Source organism: Loxodonta africana, chromosome 2, assembly GCF_030014295.1.
Source record: "Loxodonta africana isolate mLoxAfr1 chromosome 2, mLoxAfr1.hap2, whole genome shotgun sequence".
Lineage (NCBI taxonomy): Eukaryota > Metazoa > Chordata > Mammalia > Proboscidea > Elephantidae > Loxodonta > Loxodonta africana.
This window is the reverse complement of record NC_087343.1, coordinates 218,657,152-218,673,202: the sequence shown is the minus strand read 5'-3', so window position 1 is coordinate 218,673,202 and position 16,051 is coordinate 218,657,152.

Below are 16,051 nucleotides of genomic sequence, written 5' to 3'. Positions count from 1 at the left end.
TTATACTTGTAAGGTGTGAGCCCAGTTGTAGCCACCTAAACCTGTGAGTTATCTTATTTTTTTCTGGTTGATTCCAGGGCTCTGGACAGAATCTATTAAGGACAGAGTTTACTCATAGATAGCATTATGATAAAACATAACCAATAGGATTCTTTGACTTGTAAGTGGCAGAAACCCAGCTCAGACTGGCTTCAGCCTCAAAGGAAACTCATTACTCAGGGAATTTAAGAGACTAGGATCTAGGACTTCAGGAACAGCTGGATCTGAGGTCGCAAATACCATCATCTCTGTGATAGCTTAGTTCTCAAGCACAAGATGGCTGCTAGTGCTCCAGGATTACAGGACTTTTGGTGTTTATGGTTTCAGGAGCAGCGAAGTCTCCTCTTTCTTAGTATCTGTATTAGTCTAAGAAAGAAGGCTGTGCCTGGAGCTGCTGGGGTCTCATGCCCACCCCTATAGAGGTCATGGGGTTAGCTGCTTTCCGAGGTTGAGGGCAGAAGTTTCAGAAAGCAAGACGAGGGGGCAGAGATGCAGGATGGGCCCAATAGCAGGCTTCCACTGCCGGATGTTAGGACCACACTCCCAGATGGGATGTGCTCCGTGGGCACCTGGTGAGGGCCTGGCAGAACGATCTGCGGAAGTTGGAGGGGGAATAAAGGTGATAGCAGGAAAAAAGAAAAAAAAAAGCTTAAAAAAAACCCCTCAAAATTGACAACCTCCAAACTCTGCAAACGTGAAAATGTTACGCAAACAATGACAATAAAGGGCTTCGTATGTCCGTCTGCACTTAGCCACCACAGACAGGCTGCCGTCGTCAAACGCGGACCTTTCTCGGGCTGTGCCCTTCAGATTCGTTTGGGATTTGACATTTTAAAAAATGTTCCACCCATGGGTTCCCTTTGAGAGACTAAGGGACCTCTGAACTTAATATTCAGGTAAATAAAGAGAGTGCTTGGGAGAAAATTACCTCCTCTGAAAGACTTGTCACTTAGCCTTGTTTCGTAGGAGACAGAAGGGAAGGCAAATGGCAGAATTCCTCTTTGACATCTAAACCTTCCCATGTGGTTTGCAGCTTAGAACAAGGTGGGAGTTCTTTCCATTCCCCTGGCCCCTGCCGCTCTAGGCTTGGGGTTTGCTACAGAACAAAGTGAAACAACTCTTCTGGGTTCATGAATGAGCTGGGATGGGGAAAAAACAAATTGCATTTTTATTTTCACCAACTTCCAGCCGAAATTTAACATCTTCCTCCATTATTGAATGAAGGCGACAGATTACAGCGGGCTTAGCAGCACCTGTGATTGTATTGCACGTGGAAACCTCACAGGTATTTTATATCACGTTACTTTTGCTGCATGGATTTCAAAATTCTGCTTATGCTCATCACTGCTTCTCAGTTCATTTTGAGTTGACATTTCGTTATATAACACGTTAATAAAGAAGCACATACATTGCTTTTTCAGAATTATAATTCAGTATGCAGTTCCATATATTTTGTATCCTTGGTCATCCTGTGAATTTTATTTTATGCATTTAAAAATATTATTCCAAGAAGGGGTCTATAGACTTCACTATAGACTTTGTGCCAAAGGGAACTATGGCACAAAAAAGTAAGGACCCCTCCCAAGAGACAAGGAGGGAGTGTGACTGCCTGACAAAAACTCAGAAGGCAGCAAGCTGAAGGCACCAGGGGACAGTGAGGACACCTGTGTCCGGTTTCAGGACCTGCTGCTACTCACTGGACAAGGCACTTTACTTCTCTGACCTGTTTGCTCCTGTGTAAAATGAGTCAAGAGTGCAGAGGGGTTTCAACTAATTTATCTCCTTGAAGTCCCTCTCGTCACTCATATTCAAATGCCTCATCTATACTGAACAAGTATTGTTTTGGCTCATCTCAAAGAATGCAATCATACCTAGTTAGGACTTGTCCCTGGGAAATTTTAAATCCTGGCTGGTTTCTCCCCACTTCTCCTTGCTTTCTGTTAGGGACAGAATTCTGTCCCTTCCCCGTAAAAGATATGTTGACATCTGAACCACAGGTACCTGTGAACGTGACCTTGTTTGTGGTTTAACCATTTGTACCACTCAGGGACTCTGCAATTATGGAGAGATCTCTGACTTGAAGATGGCTCTGACTTCTACCCCTTCTCTTTCCTTCTCTTACCTTCACTCTCCCTTCCCTCCCTTCCCTCCTTTCCTCTACTTTCTCCTTTCCTTCCCTTCTCTTCTCTTCTTGCTCTCTCCCCTCCCTGGCTCTCCCCTTTCTTTCCTTTCCTTTCTTTCCTGACCCTCCCATCCCGTAGGCCTTCCTCAGCTGCAGTCCCTCTCCCTGATTTGGGCATTTGTGGGGTTCACTTGAAATAATTGATTGAAAATTCCATTGATGTGAAAACCAACCAAAGAGAGGTGAGTATAATATTCACCTCATGTGACTTCTCCATGAAAAACAGCACAAAGACTTTCAAGTAATTTAGTAAAGAGTAGGCATGCACATAAGTGCACCCAGGATCAGGAAGAATATTTATGCATCTCTGTTTGCCCAGTGCCCTCAAAGTGTCAATATATGCAGGATTGGGTTGAATGCTGATGGGTTACACTGGATTAAACTGGAGATGGGAAGAGGAGATGACAAAGAAAAAGGAGAAAAGGAGGTGGGAAAGGAAAGAGATAGAGGAGGAAGGGAAAGAATAAGATGAAGGAGGGAGGAAATGGAGACAGAATATAGGCAAATTAGAGAAAGGGGAAGAGGTATAGTGTTGGCCCTTCCGTAGGTTCAAATCCTAATCTGGTCTCACAAGTTGTGTGAGTCTGGTCTTCTGTTTTCTCAACTACAAAACGGGAGCCACGGTGCAAACCTTAGGGAAGTAGGGTGTGGAAAAGAGAGAAGGGCCTGGCCCTCAGTGGCACTCAATGAATGGGAAACACAGATGACTCAGGGCTGGACGTGTTGCCCCAAGCTGCTGCTCATGGACAGAACTGTTTTCAATGTCTTATCAAGTCATGGATATTGCTATTGAACACTGCCTCCTGTTCTCCAACTGCTTTTTACTCTGAAGCTTTAGCCTTCCTTCTGAATGAAATGACTGCAGCCACCACCAGCAAAAGGATCCAACAACAGAGACTGGCACCATGGTCCTATGACTGTTGTCATGGGTCAAATTGTGTCCCCCCAAAAATACATGTCAAATTGGTTAGGCCATGATTCCCTGTATTGTGTGGTTGTCCTCCATTTTGTGATTGTAATTTTATGTTGAGAGGATTAGGTTGGGATCGTAACACCACCCTCACTCAGGTCACCTCCATGATCCAAGGTAAAGGGAGTCCCTGGGGTGTGGCCTGCAGCACCTTTTATCTCTCAAGAGATAAAAGGAAAGGGAAGCAAGGAGAGAGTTGGGGACCTCATACCACCAAGAAAGCAGCACCAGGAGCAGAGCACATCCTTTGGACCTGGGGTCCCTGCACCTGAGAAGCTCCTCAACCAGGGGAAGATTGAGGACAAGAATCTTCCTCCAGAACTGACAGAAAGAGAAAGCCTTCCCCTGAAGCTGACACCCTGAATTTGGACTCGTAACCTACTAGACTGTGAGGAAATAATTTCTCTTTGTTAAAGCCATCCACTTGTTCTATTTCTATAATGGCAGTGCTAGATGACTGAGACAAATGTCATGTTAGTTTCCTAGTCCTGCCGTAATAAAGCACCACAAACTGGGTGGCTTACCTCAATGAAATTGGAATTCATCCTTTCCCAGTTCTGGAGGCTGTAAATCTGAAACCAAGATGTCAGCAGGGCCATACCCTCTCTGAAGGCTCCATGTTCTATCTGAAGAACACTTTCCTGTCTCTTCCAACTTCTGGTGGTCACAGGAGTTCCTTGGCTTAGGGCAACATCACTCCAGTCTCTGCCTCCATCTTCACGTGGCCGTCTTCCCTCTGTGTCTCTCCATCTTGTGTCACTCCTCCTCTTTTAATGAGGACACCAGTCTTATAGAATTAGGATTCACTCTACTCCAGTATGACCTCATGTTAACTGATAACATTTTCAAAGACCCTATTTCCAGATTGGCCACATTCACAAGTACAGGGGGTTAGGACTTCAATATATTGTTTTGGGCGTCACAGGTCAACCCAAAACAATTACCAATAAAGTCCAGTTGTGAGCTAGCATAGCAGTCTTCCTCCTTACAGCTTTCTACACCAGGGAGTCTGTGTCCTCTTGTCATATATTAGCCCCAGTCACATGGAGATTGACTTGTGGGTGTCAGCAGGCAGGACATCATCTTTTTTATCTCATCCAAGGAAAGGAAGTCCAGAATTTCTAAACTTGTGTTCCTACCCCTGGGCTCTACAGCAACAACTTGGGTTTCACATTTCCCTGGCAGCACTGTCCTTAGCGAAAAAAAAAAAAAAAAAAAATCCTGCTCCATTTCTCCAGGTCTCTGCCTGGCATCTTTACTCACGCACCTCAGAAATGATACATAACAAGTTCCTCTTCCAAACATCCTTTGGTAAAAAATGCATGGTCCTGAAAACAAAACCATGGCATCTTCCAGGTGGGAACAGCCGCAAAATAACACCCTTGGTCTCTTGGTCTTAATAACAGGCTCTGTCCTGAGTGTGTGCCCCTGTTCTTTGATTTCACTGCTGGCTAAGGGCGGAGGGCTGCCAAGAAACACTTGCCACCAGCTCAGGAGAGAAGTTGTGGTCTCCAGGCCAGCAGCCCAGGCTGGAGGGTCCTCTATAGGACTAAGTAATGTGAGGTTCCAGCAACCATTGGACAATGACTGGGACCGTTGGATGGCCAAGTGGGGAAAAGAGGAAATGGGGCCTTTACAAGGGCGCCGCTCAAGACTGATGCTGAAATCTGAGCTCAGGCTGGGGCAGACCCATGTCAGAGGGCTTGGCAGAGGCTATTCTTACGGAGACTTACCCACTGTTTATGGGATAGATGTGGCCTGACATTAAGATGCTTTATGACTCTGGGTTAACCAGGAAAGGGGAGTGGAAAAGAATCAGTCGTTAATCCTGCTACAGAAGAGCGTGGGACGGTGAGAAATAATCCTGATGGTGCAACAGCTGCTCCGTGGACCACACATTCCTTAATACTCCCACGTAGACAGATGGGTCAGGACAGCACTGGGCATTTGCGCCACCACCTGAAAAACCCTGTTCAAGCCTGCAAGCATAACTGAGGGCCTACAGTGTGCTCCCTTTGGGAGGGCTGCACAAAGAGCAAGGCACAGTTCTGTCCTCAGAGTGGAGTGGGTGAGTAAGACCAGCAAGCAGACGCACATACTGCCAAGTAGACTGAGAGGGACAGACCCACGTGCTGTGGGTGACTGGGGAACATACATCACCTCAGGAAAGCTGTCCCTGAGGGGCCCTTGGGTACCACAGCCAGCTCTCAGATCAACCATAAGAAGAGTCATAGTAAGACTTGGTCCTTCATTCCTCGGTGTCTTCTGTAGATCCCACATGAGAAGCTCTTTTAAACCCACCAGTAAACAGGTTGCCACTGACTCATTCTGACTCATAGTGACCCCATGCGTGTCAGAGTAGAGCCATGCTCCATAGGGTTTTCAATGGCTGACTTTTGGGGAAGTACATTGCCAGGCCTTTCTTTCGAGCTTCCTCTGGGTGGACTTGAACCTCCCATCTTTCAGTAAGCAGCCAAGTGTATTACCATTCGCACCACGCAGGGACTCCTACAAAAGACAAACTCTTCCCAAATGACGAATCAGAGAACAGCCTGGTGCCAGCCCCTCCCACTTGGGTGATGTCATCAGGACTCCTGCGCTCATCTTGCCATGGCTGGCTAACACCTGGAGGGTAGCCTTCCCTGAATCTGTGTCTTGCCATCATTCTCCAGGAAGGACCCACTATGTTGAGCTCTCCTGACCTGACCTCTCTCTGAGCAGCCTAAAGGTGTCCCAGATCCCACCAGAGCCCTGCAGAAGGCAGCCCATAGTGTGATGGAATTCCTTTACCCTCCCCAGGAAACCAGAGGGCAGTGGTGGTTCAGTGGTAGAATCCTTGCCTTCCATGCAGGGGACCTGGGTTTGATCCCACCCAATGCTCTTCATTTGCAGCCACCACCCATCTGTTGATGGAGGCTTTTTTCAATGTTATTGTGCTTTAGGTGAAAGTTTATAGCACAAATTAGTTTCTCATTCAAAAATTTATACACAAATTATTTGCAGACCCCACATTATGCCAGCACTCTCCCTCTTTCCACCCCAGGTTCCCCGTATCCATTCATCCTGTTTTCCTGTCCCTTCCTGCTTTTTCTTCTTTGCTTTTGGGCAAGTGTTGCCCATTTGGTCTCATGTACTTGATTGAACTAAAAAACACGTTCCTCACTTGCTTAATTGTTTGTTTTATATGCCTATCTAATCTTTAGCTGAAAGGTGGACTTCAGGAGTGGTTTCAGTTCTGAGTTAACAGGGTGTCCAGGGGCCGTAGTCTCAGGGGTTCTTCCAATCTGTCAGACCAGTAAGTCTAGTTTTTTTTTTTTTTTTTTTTTGGTGAATTTGAATTTTGTTCTACATTTTTCTCCCTTTCTGTCCAGGACCCCCTTTTGTGATCCCTGTCAGAGTGGTTAGTGGTGGTAGTCGGGCACCATCTAGTTCTTCTGCACTCAGGCTGATGGAGGTTGTGGTTCATGTGGTTTGTTTGTCCTTTGGTCTAATATTTTCCTCGTGTCTTTGATTTTCTTCATTTTCTTCTGCTCCAGATGAGATGGGATGATAGATGTATCTTAGATGGCCACTTGCAAGCTTTAAGATCCCAGATGCTACTTACCAAAGTAGGATGTAGAACATTTTCTTTATGAACTATGTTTTGCCAATTGATCTACATGTCCCCCAAAACCATGGTCCCAAGCCCTCAGCCCCAGTAACTCGATCCCTTAAGGTGTTTTGATGTGTCTAGTAAGCTTCTGTGACTTTGCTTGGGTCAAGTTGTGCTCACTTCCTCTATATTGTGTGTTGACTTTCCCTTCACCAAAGTGATTTCCCCTCCCCATCACACCCCTCTCTCATAACCATCAAAGGTTATTTTTCTTTCTGTGTGTAAAATTTTCTTGAGTTTTTATAATAGTGGTCTCATACAATATTTGTCCTTTTGTGATTAACTTATTTCACTCAGCATAATGCCCTCCAGATTTCTCTATGTTGTGAGATATTTCACAGATTTATCATTGTTCTTTATCATTGCATAGTATTCCATTGTGTTTCTGTACCATACTTTGTTTATCCAGTCATCTGTTGATGGGCACTTAAATTGTTTCAGTGGAGGCTTTTGTGTTGCTAGGATGGCGAACAAATTTCAGCAGAGCTTCCAGCCTAAGATGGACTATGAAGAAAGGCCGGGAGATTTACTTCTGTAAAGCAGCCAACGAAAATTCCATGGATCACAACAGTTCCATTGTGCATGGGGTCACCATGAGGCAGCGGTTGACTCAACAGCAAATAATAACCCCAGGGAACCCAGCATTTTCTTCATGTGAGCTGTAGAAGAAAACAACACAAACATTAACTTGTAAGAATTTATAAGCCCCTTGATCCCTGCTTCCAAAGGAGAGAGAAACCTGTCTTTGTGTGCCTTCCTACTAGGCCTTCTCAGGTCTTTTCTGGAGACAAGGAAAAGCTAAAAAAAAAAAAAAAAAAGACCACACATGAGGGCGATGCCTGGGTGGGAGGTGCGGCTGGGGACAGGGATGGGAGGTTGAAGAGTGACAAGAAGCAGCAAGGAGAGGCAGCTGTGGAGAAAGTGGAATCTGGGGAGGGGGGAACCTGTGCCTACAGGGAAATTGAAATTACTTCTGTGGGGTGATGTAGATATCATCACATTCTCTGGAATAACACCGCCTTTAGCTGGCACTGAGGGCTTGCTATGTCAGGCATTATCCTAAGCACATGTCAAGTACTACTTCATTCCATCTTCCCATCCCCCTACAAGGCAACTTCTTTTATTAACAGCTATTGTACTGAAGGAAGGAGCCTTGGGTAGTGCAAACGGTTAAGCACTCAACTACTAACTTAAAGGTTGGTGGTTTAAACCCACCCAGAGGTGTCTTGGGAGACAGGCCTGGTGATCTGCTCCCAAACAGTCAGAGCTTTGAAAACCTTATGGAGCATAGTTCTACTCTGACACACACAGGGTTGTCAAGAGTTAAATGTGACGACAACTGGTATGCTTTTGTTTTTTTAGTTTCAAAGAAAGAATAAAAGCACAGAGTTCAAGTCAGTTGTGTTGAATGTCCGAAGATTTATGGTGTTTCTCAATGATTTGGGGATTAGTTTATTGGTTAGTTTTGGGGGAAAGCGTGTGCTCAGAAAGCCCAGGTCCCTTAGGTCACACCTTGGGGACTGCCCAAGCTCTAGAACACTGGCTTCTGCCTTCCCTGGCCCCACAGTGGGTGCAGTTGGCCAATCCTGTCCACGGCATAACCTGCCCTAAGCATTCCTCCACATCAAATGATGTCCACCAAACACGGGTCTCCCCACTTTTGCAGCTGCCCTTGGTTTATATTCAGATAACCTCGGGGTATAAAATCATGACCTTCCTCATTCTTCTTTCAAGACTCAAGTCTTAACAGGACCCATATCTCAAACCATACACAAAAACTAACTCAAAATGGATCAAAGGCCTAAATGCTAAAGCTAAAACTATAAAGTTCTTGGAAGAAAACTTAGGGACAAAACTACGGGACCTAATTTTTTGTCAAGGTAGACTATCAAACACAACTACAAATGTATGAACTGCAAAAGACAAATTAGATAACTGGGACCCCATAAAAATTAAGTAGTTATGCTCATCAGAAGACTTTATCAAAAGAGTAAAAACTACAAACTGGGAAAAAATCTTCAGAAACAAGATATTCGATAAGGGTCTAATTTCCAAAATATGTATAAAACTTCAACAACTCAATAACAAAAAGACAAATAACCCAATCAAAAAATGGGCAAAGGACATGAACAGCCACTTCACCAAAGAGGACATTCAAGCATGAAAACACATGAAAAGATGTTCTAAGTCATTAGTCATTACAGAAATGCACATCAAAAGTACAATGAGACACCATCCCATACTTGCTAAAATGACAATGATTAAAAAACAGAAAACAAAAAATGTTGGCGAGATGCGGGGAGATTGGAACCCTTATCCACTGCTGGTAGGAATGTAAAATAGTACAATTGCTATGGCAAGCAGTATGGCAATTCCTTAAAAATTACAAATACAACTATCTCATGATCCAGCAATTTCACTCCTTGGTATACTACTCTAGAGTTCTAATAGAAAAGACACAAAAACAGACATATGCCCACGTATGTTCATCACAGCACTATTCACAACAGCAAAAAGATGGAAACAACCTAAGTGCCCATCAACAGACGAGTGATTAAACAAAATGTGGTACATGCATACAATGGAATATTATACAATAAAGAATCATGAGTTCCCAAAACATCTTTGGAAGATGGATAAACCTATAAGACATTATATTGATTGAAATAAATCAATCACAGAAGGACAGATATTGTATGACCACAATTTTATAAAATGACAAAAACAGCCATATATACAGAGACCAACGTTCATTGGTGGTTACGGGGGTGGGGGTGGGAAGTGGGGGTTCATTGTATAGGCAATAGTTACTTTTTACTTATGGATGATGGAAAAGGTAGCACTGAATATGGGAGAAGTGAGCCCAGTTTAACCAAGATAACTGATGCCGCTAGGTTGTATACACACACGCACACACGAAGATGTTTAGGTAAATACTACGTTACATATAATTTTATAACAACAACCACCACCAAAATATATATGAGTGCCTTTCTGTGTATACATATATATGCATATCAACATATATGTATATGTGTATGTATCTAAAAAAAATATGTAAAATAATAAATTATATATATATAGCTCATAGAAACTGATACTTCTTAGACATAGCCAAGCACCTCACTGGATTAGTTTTCTTGATTTGAAGACTTAGGACCATAGTCCCATGGGGCAACTGGGTCAATTGGCATAATATAGTTCATATAGTTTATGTTCTACATCCTAGTCCAGTGAGTAGTGTCTGGGGTCTTAAAGGCCTGTGAGGTGGCCATCTGAAATATAACTATTGGCCTCTACTCATCTGGAGCAAAAGAGAAAGAAGGAAACCCAAGAGTCAGAGAAGGAAGCAGTCTACAAGACTATACCCACTCCTCACTTATTGATGTGGTTGTGTTCCAAAGGCCAGGTTGTTATATGAAAATCAGCATCGTACAAAAATGGAGGATGGGATGACCACATCAGATCACAAAATGGAGAATGAGTACATGATTACATAACTGCCAAATTACATCATCACATAACTGCCAAATAACTGAGAATCATGGCTCAGCCAAGTTGACACATAACCTTAACCATCACAGCCAGTGTTACTGTCACCTCGCACCTAGGTGTTTGTTGCTGCTGGATCTAGGTTGTTAATGCACAAAATAGTTGGATAGTAGATTATTATAAATGGGAAATGTTCGATAATGAGACAGTCGATAAACGAGGCGTAGATATAATTGTCTACATGAACTGCAGCCTCCTCTACCCTGAGGCCAGAAGAACAAGATGGTGCCCAGGTACCACTACCAAACATTCTCATCAGGACCACAATAAATGGATCCTGACAGAAAAGGAGAAAAATGTGGAGGAGGACTTAAAAGTTTCCCAAAAATCCAGACTTAATGGGACAACTAAGATAGGAGGAGTCTCTGAAACTATTACCTAAGATATTCTTTAACCCTCGAACCATAACTACGCCCTTACGTTACCTTTTAGCTAAACAGCAGGTTAGCTCAATTATGTACCGCACTCTTTTAAAAAACCATCTATTTGAGACCATAGGGCCCACAAATACTCTAAAACATAGGTGAGAAAGGGGGTTGTGAGACCAGGTTAATGGGAATGGAACAGCTAGAATGGGAATAATGAGACTGTCGATACAATGTAAAGAATTTAACCAATATCACAAGAAAATGTGCAGAAGTTGTTGAGTGGGAACTTGTTTTGCTATGTACACTTCCACCAAAAATAAGATAAGATCATGATTATTTAAAAAAAAAAAAAAAAGACACAAGTCCACGCCCTCCTCGCATGCTGCGAACCCCGCAGACCCCTACCTGCTGGACATCAGGTGACTGTCCTGATGGACTGTCCATGAGTTATAAACACTTTCTGAGACAGAGTGCTGGAAGCCTCCATGCTCTCTATGAAAGAACATGAGCTGTTGACATATGGACTATGGTCTGAAGAAATAAAAATGATTTCTTTTTCATTGAAGGGTTTATTTGTTTAACAAATAGATTTTTGGAATACCTATATAAGCCAGGCAATAACTTAGGCACCAAGGATACAACAGTTCCAAGCTCTCCGTGGGTTCTCTGGGTGGTACAAATGGTTTGTACTTGGCTACTAACCAAAAGGTTGGCCATTCAAATCCACTCAGTGATGTCTTGGAAGAAAAGCCTGGCGACCTACTTCTGAAAGATCACAACCATTGAAAACGCTATGGAGCACAGCTCTGCTCTGGCACATGTGGGGTTGCCCTGAGTTGGAGCTGACTCAATGGCAATGGGTAATCTTCCCTCAGTGTTTTGTCAGAGTCCCCTAAGTAGGACATGCTGACATGATTCCTGTGAAGAAAATCAGTTGCTGGAAGCATGATGACCTCTCTCCAGGTTTGGCTGTCTGCCTTCTCCTCTGTAAAGACGCTGCTGCCTCACAGGCTGAAGGTGTTTTCAGTCTCTGGAAACAGGTCACAGACTGTGAAGTGTCACCCATGACTCAGGGCAGTGTGTGCTCGATGACACTAGAGTCGTCCTCCACACAAATACTGCTGGTGGAGGGCTCGTTGTAGTCCTTCCCTCACACGTGGCCACCATAACTCCATGGCTGAGGCGTTCGGGATGCTTCCTTGAAAGGCTGGACAATGCACTGGCAAAGCCTGAACTGGTGCCGGTGGCAGCCAGTCTGTCTGGAAGGCCAGCCTTCTCTACCTGGGCCCAGGCTGAGCCAGCCACTGGGGAGAGGAGATGGCACGCGGATCACCACCAGCGAGGCTATCCATATCTCTGCGGCTGGGACCTGCCCTGACGGACCCAATCCTGTCTACTTGTCTTAGTCTGTCAGTGCTGCTATAACAGAAACACCACAGGTGAGTGGTTTTAAAGGACAGACATGTATTTTCTCACAAGGAGGCTGAAAGTCTGAATTCAAGGTCCCGGCTCTAGGGGAAGACTCTCTCTTTCACTCTTGGGGACAAGCCTTGTCTCGGCTTCTGTAGCCCTGGAGTTCCTTGGTTCCTTGGCCATCTTCATGTGATATGTATCTCCCCCACCCCCACACGCCCCCACTCTTCACACCTCCATTTGTGCTTGCTTGTCCCTGTGTCTCTGCTCCTCCTTACAGCTCAGAAGTGATTAGCTTTAGGACACACCCTACTCTGATCAAGCCTCATTAACATAATAGGGAAAACCCTATTCCCAAATGGGATTACATTCATAGGTATCAGGATTAGGATTCCAACACGTATTTCGGGGGCACGTGATTCAATCCATAAAACCACTTTTCCAGACTAACTCCCTGTCTATGTGGGATAGTCTGCCAGACAAAGCACTAAGCAAAGCCAGCTGGTCCACGTGGGGATACAGGAAGTTCTCCTTTGGGGGTTCCATAGGGACAGCCCTTAATCCATGAGCAGGAATCGGGCCTCCTTCCTGTGCCCATCATGGGGAATGGTGGAATGTCGAGCTGGGCGAAGCAAGTGAGACATCACCTAGGGCCCAAAATCTAAGGAAGTATCAAAGAACTCTGTCTTAGTCTCCTAGGGCTGCCATGCAAAAATGCCACAAGTGGATGCTTTAAAGAATAGAAATTTATTGTCTCACCGTTTCTAAGGCTAGAAGTCAAAATCAGGCCATCAGCTCTAGGGCAGGGTCCTTCCTTGTCACTAAACAAAAAAATCAAATCCATTGCTGTCAAGGCGATTCCAACTTATAGCAACCCTGTAGGACAGAGTTGAACTGCACCGTAGGGTTTCCAAGGAGTGGCTGGTGGATTCGAACTGCCAACCTTTTGGTTAGCAGCTGTAGCTCTTAACCACTATACCACCAGGCCTCCACCCCTGGCATTATTTGGCTTCTTGTAGATGTATCTTCACGTGCATCTGTCTTCCCACCCTGTGTGTCTCTGTGTCTATCTTACTTTTTCCTTTTGCCTTAACTCAGAAGGGATTACATTTAGGACCCATCCTATTCCAATAAGTACTCATTAACATGAAAAAAGAAAACAGGGATTAGGACTCTCACACATATTTCTGGGGAACACAATTCAACCCATAACACTCAATAATCAAGGTAAATAATAATTTCGTGCAATATTTTAAAATCAAAATTAATGCAAAAAAAAATCTATGATGAATAAAATAGCAAAATAAAAACAGGATTGGTATTACTCCTTTTTTTTTTTTTTTTTTGTCTCAAGCTTGGCCTGGCACTGGCTAACAGCTATGCTTCTCTGAGAATTTATGTGCCGTTGCTGTTTCAGCTGTTGCCAAATCAAGCCCGATTCATGGTGACCCCAGGCAGAATTCAATCCAACCATTATGGGTTTTCATGAGCTGATTTTTGGAAGTAGATCCCCAGGCCTTTCTTCCTAGTTCATCTTAGTCTAGAAGCTCCACTGAAACCTGTTCAGCATCGTAGCAACATGCAAGACTTCACTGAGAGATGGGTGGTGGCTGCACACGAGGTGCGTTGGCTGAAAATCAAACTGGGTCTCCTGAATGGAAGGAGAAAATTCTATCACTGAACCACCTGTGTTAAACAAAAAACACAAACCAAACTCATCACCGTCGAGTCGATTCTAACTCGTAGTGGACCTATAGGACAGAGTAGAGCTGCCCATAGCATTTCCAAGGAGTGGCTGGTGGATTCCAACTGCTGACCTTTTCGTTAGCAGCGGAGCTCTTGACCACTGCACCACCAGGGCTCCTGAGCTAGACTCATGCAAATATTATTTTTCTCTTTTATGGCAACCCTGCAAGGTAAGCATTATTATTCTTATTTTATAGATGAGTAAACTGAGGATCCTTGGGTTAAGGGATTTGTCCAAGGTCATAGAGCTACTGCTTGGCTCAGCTAGGCCCGATTTGCTCCAAACCCTGTGCCCTTTCACCTCTGCAAACTGCCTCCTTGGCCATGCAGGAGTGGAGGAAGAGGAGGCCAAAGTCTCAAGAGAGGAGAAGATTTGCTCAGTTTCTTCCTGAGAAAAAGGCCAGGCAGTCTGGAGTCTGAGTCAGAGATTTCAATCATGGAACTTCTGTCTCGTGGGCCTTGTTATAGCCAGGCTAATGCATAGCTTTTTAGTCTGTGGTTTTTGCTTAATCCCTTTTTTATTTCATTGTTCCTTTAACTATGTGATTCTTTTGGCTCTGTAATTGGTCCTAATAAATGCTGTAATTACAAGTTTCCCTTACTCTGCTGTACTGAAGGGAGCTCCCACCCCAGCTCACGGCAAACAGAACCAGGGAGGAATTGTGGCCAATGGCCACCACCATCTGTGCCGCCTGCCTCTCTGTCCAGTTCACACTTGTATTCCCAAAATCTGCCTGGCATATAGAAGGTGCTTAATAAGTATTTGTTGACTGAGTAAATGTATGAAAAAAAAAAGTCTAACCAGCATATAACCCTTAAAAAAATGCGTACAGTCCTATTGGCATCTTTCCTTGAAACTAGTCCTTGGGGTAGTGGTCAGGCTTTAACCGAGAATTTCCATAGGTTGAAATGAGAAAGCATGTAAATTTTGTGACAGTTTGTAAGACCATATTTTAAATATATATATTTCTAAGACATCAGCTGAGGTGGACAGAGTGAAATACATATTATTATTTAACACCTGGGGGTGTAGGGTCGCTATGAGTCGGAATCGACTCGACGGCACTGGGTTAGAGGGTAAAATCCTAGCTGGTCCAAGCAGTCTGCTCTCGGCTACTAACCTGAAAGCTGACGTTTCCAATCCACCAAGTGGCACCACAGAAGAAAGACCTGGCGATCTGCTTCCATAAAGATTACAGCTAAGAAACCCCTATGGAGCAGTTCTATTGGGTAACACAGGGGGTCGCCATGAGTCAGAAATGGGGAGATAGTAAAAATATACAGTAGTCGCTAAATACTTAGAAATAAGGTGTGCTTGTGTTTGATGTGTCCGTGAAGGTGCATGGAAAATTAAGGGTCAGATGTCCTACTTGTGGGACACATGAAAAAAAAATTATTGTGGTAAAATATTCATAACAGAATATTCGCCATTTTGTCATTTTTATGCATACGATTTGGTGACATTAATTACGTTCACCATATTGTGCAGCCATCACCCACCCATGCTCCAAATTTTCTTATCACCCTTAACAGAAACTCAGTGCTCCCTAAGCAATAAGTCCCCCTTCCCCCTCCCACCTACCCCTAAAAAACCCAAAAAACCAAACCTGTTACTGTCAAGTCGATTCCCACTCACAGCAACCCTACAGGACAGAGTATAACTGCCCCATAGAGTTTACAAGGGACACTTGGTGGACTCGAACTGCTGACCCTTTGGTTAGCAGCAATGGCATTTAACCACTACACCACCCCCACCCCTAGTAACCACTAATAAAATTTTGTCTCAAAATGCATTTGCCTCTCCTAGGTAATTCATATAAGTGGGGACAGCCAATATTTGCCCTTTCGTGTCTGACTTATTTCACTTGGCATAATGTTTTCAAGGTTCGTCCATGTGCTGGAATACATCAGAACTTCATTTATCTTTATGACATGGTCATAGTCCATTAAGGAGCCATGGCGACATGAATGGTTAAGTGCTTGTCTGATGACCAGAAGTTTAATCCTACCCAGTGGCTCCGTGGGAGAAAGACCTGGCGATCTGCTTCCGTGAAGACTGAAGCCAAGAAAACCCTTTGGAGCAGTTCTATTCTGTCACATAGGGTCACTATGAGTTGGACTTAAGGGTT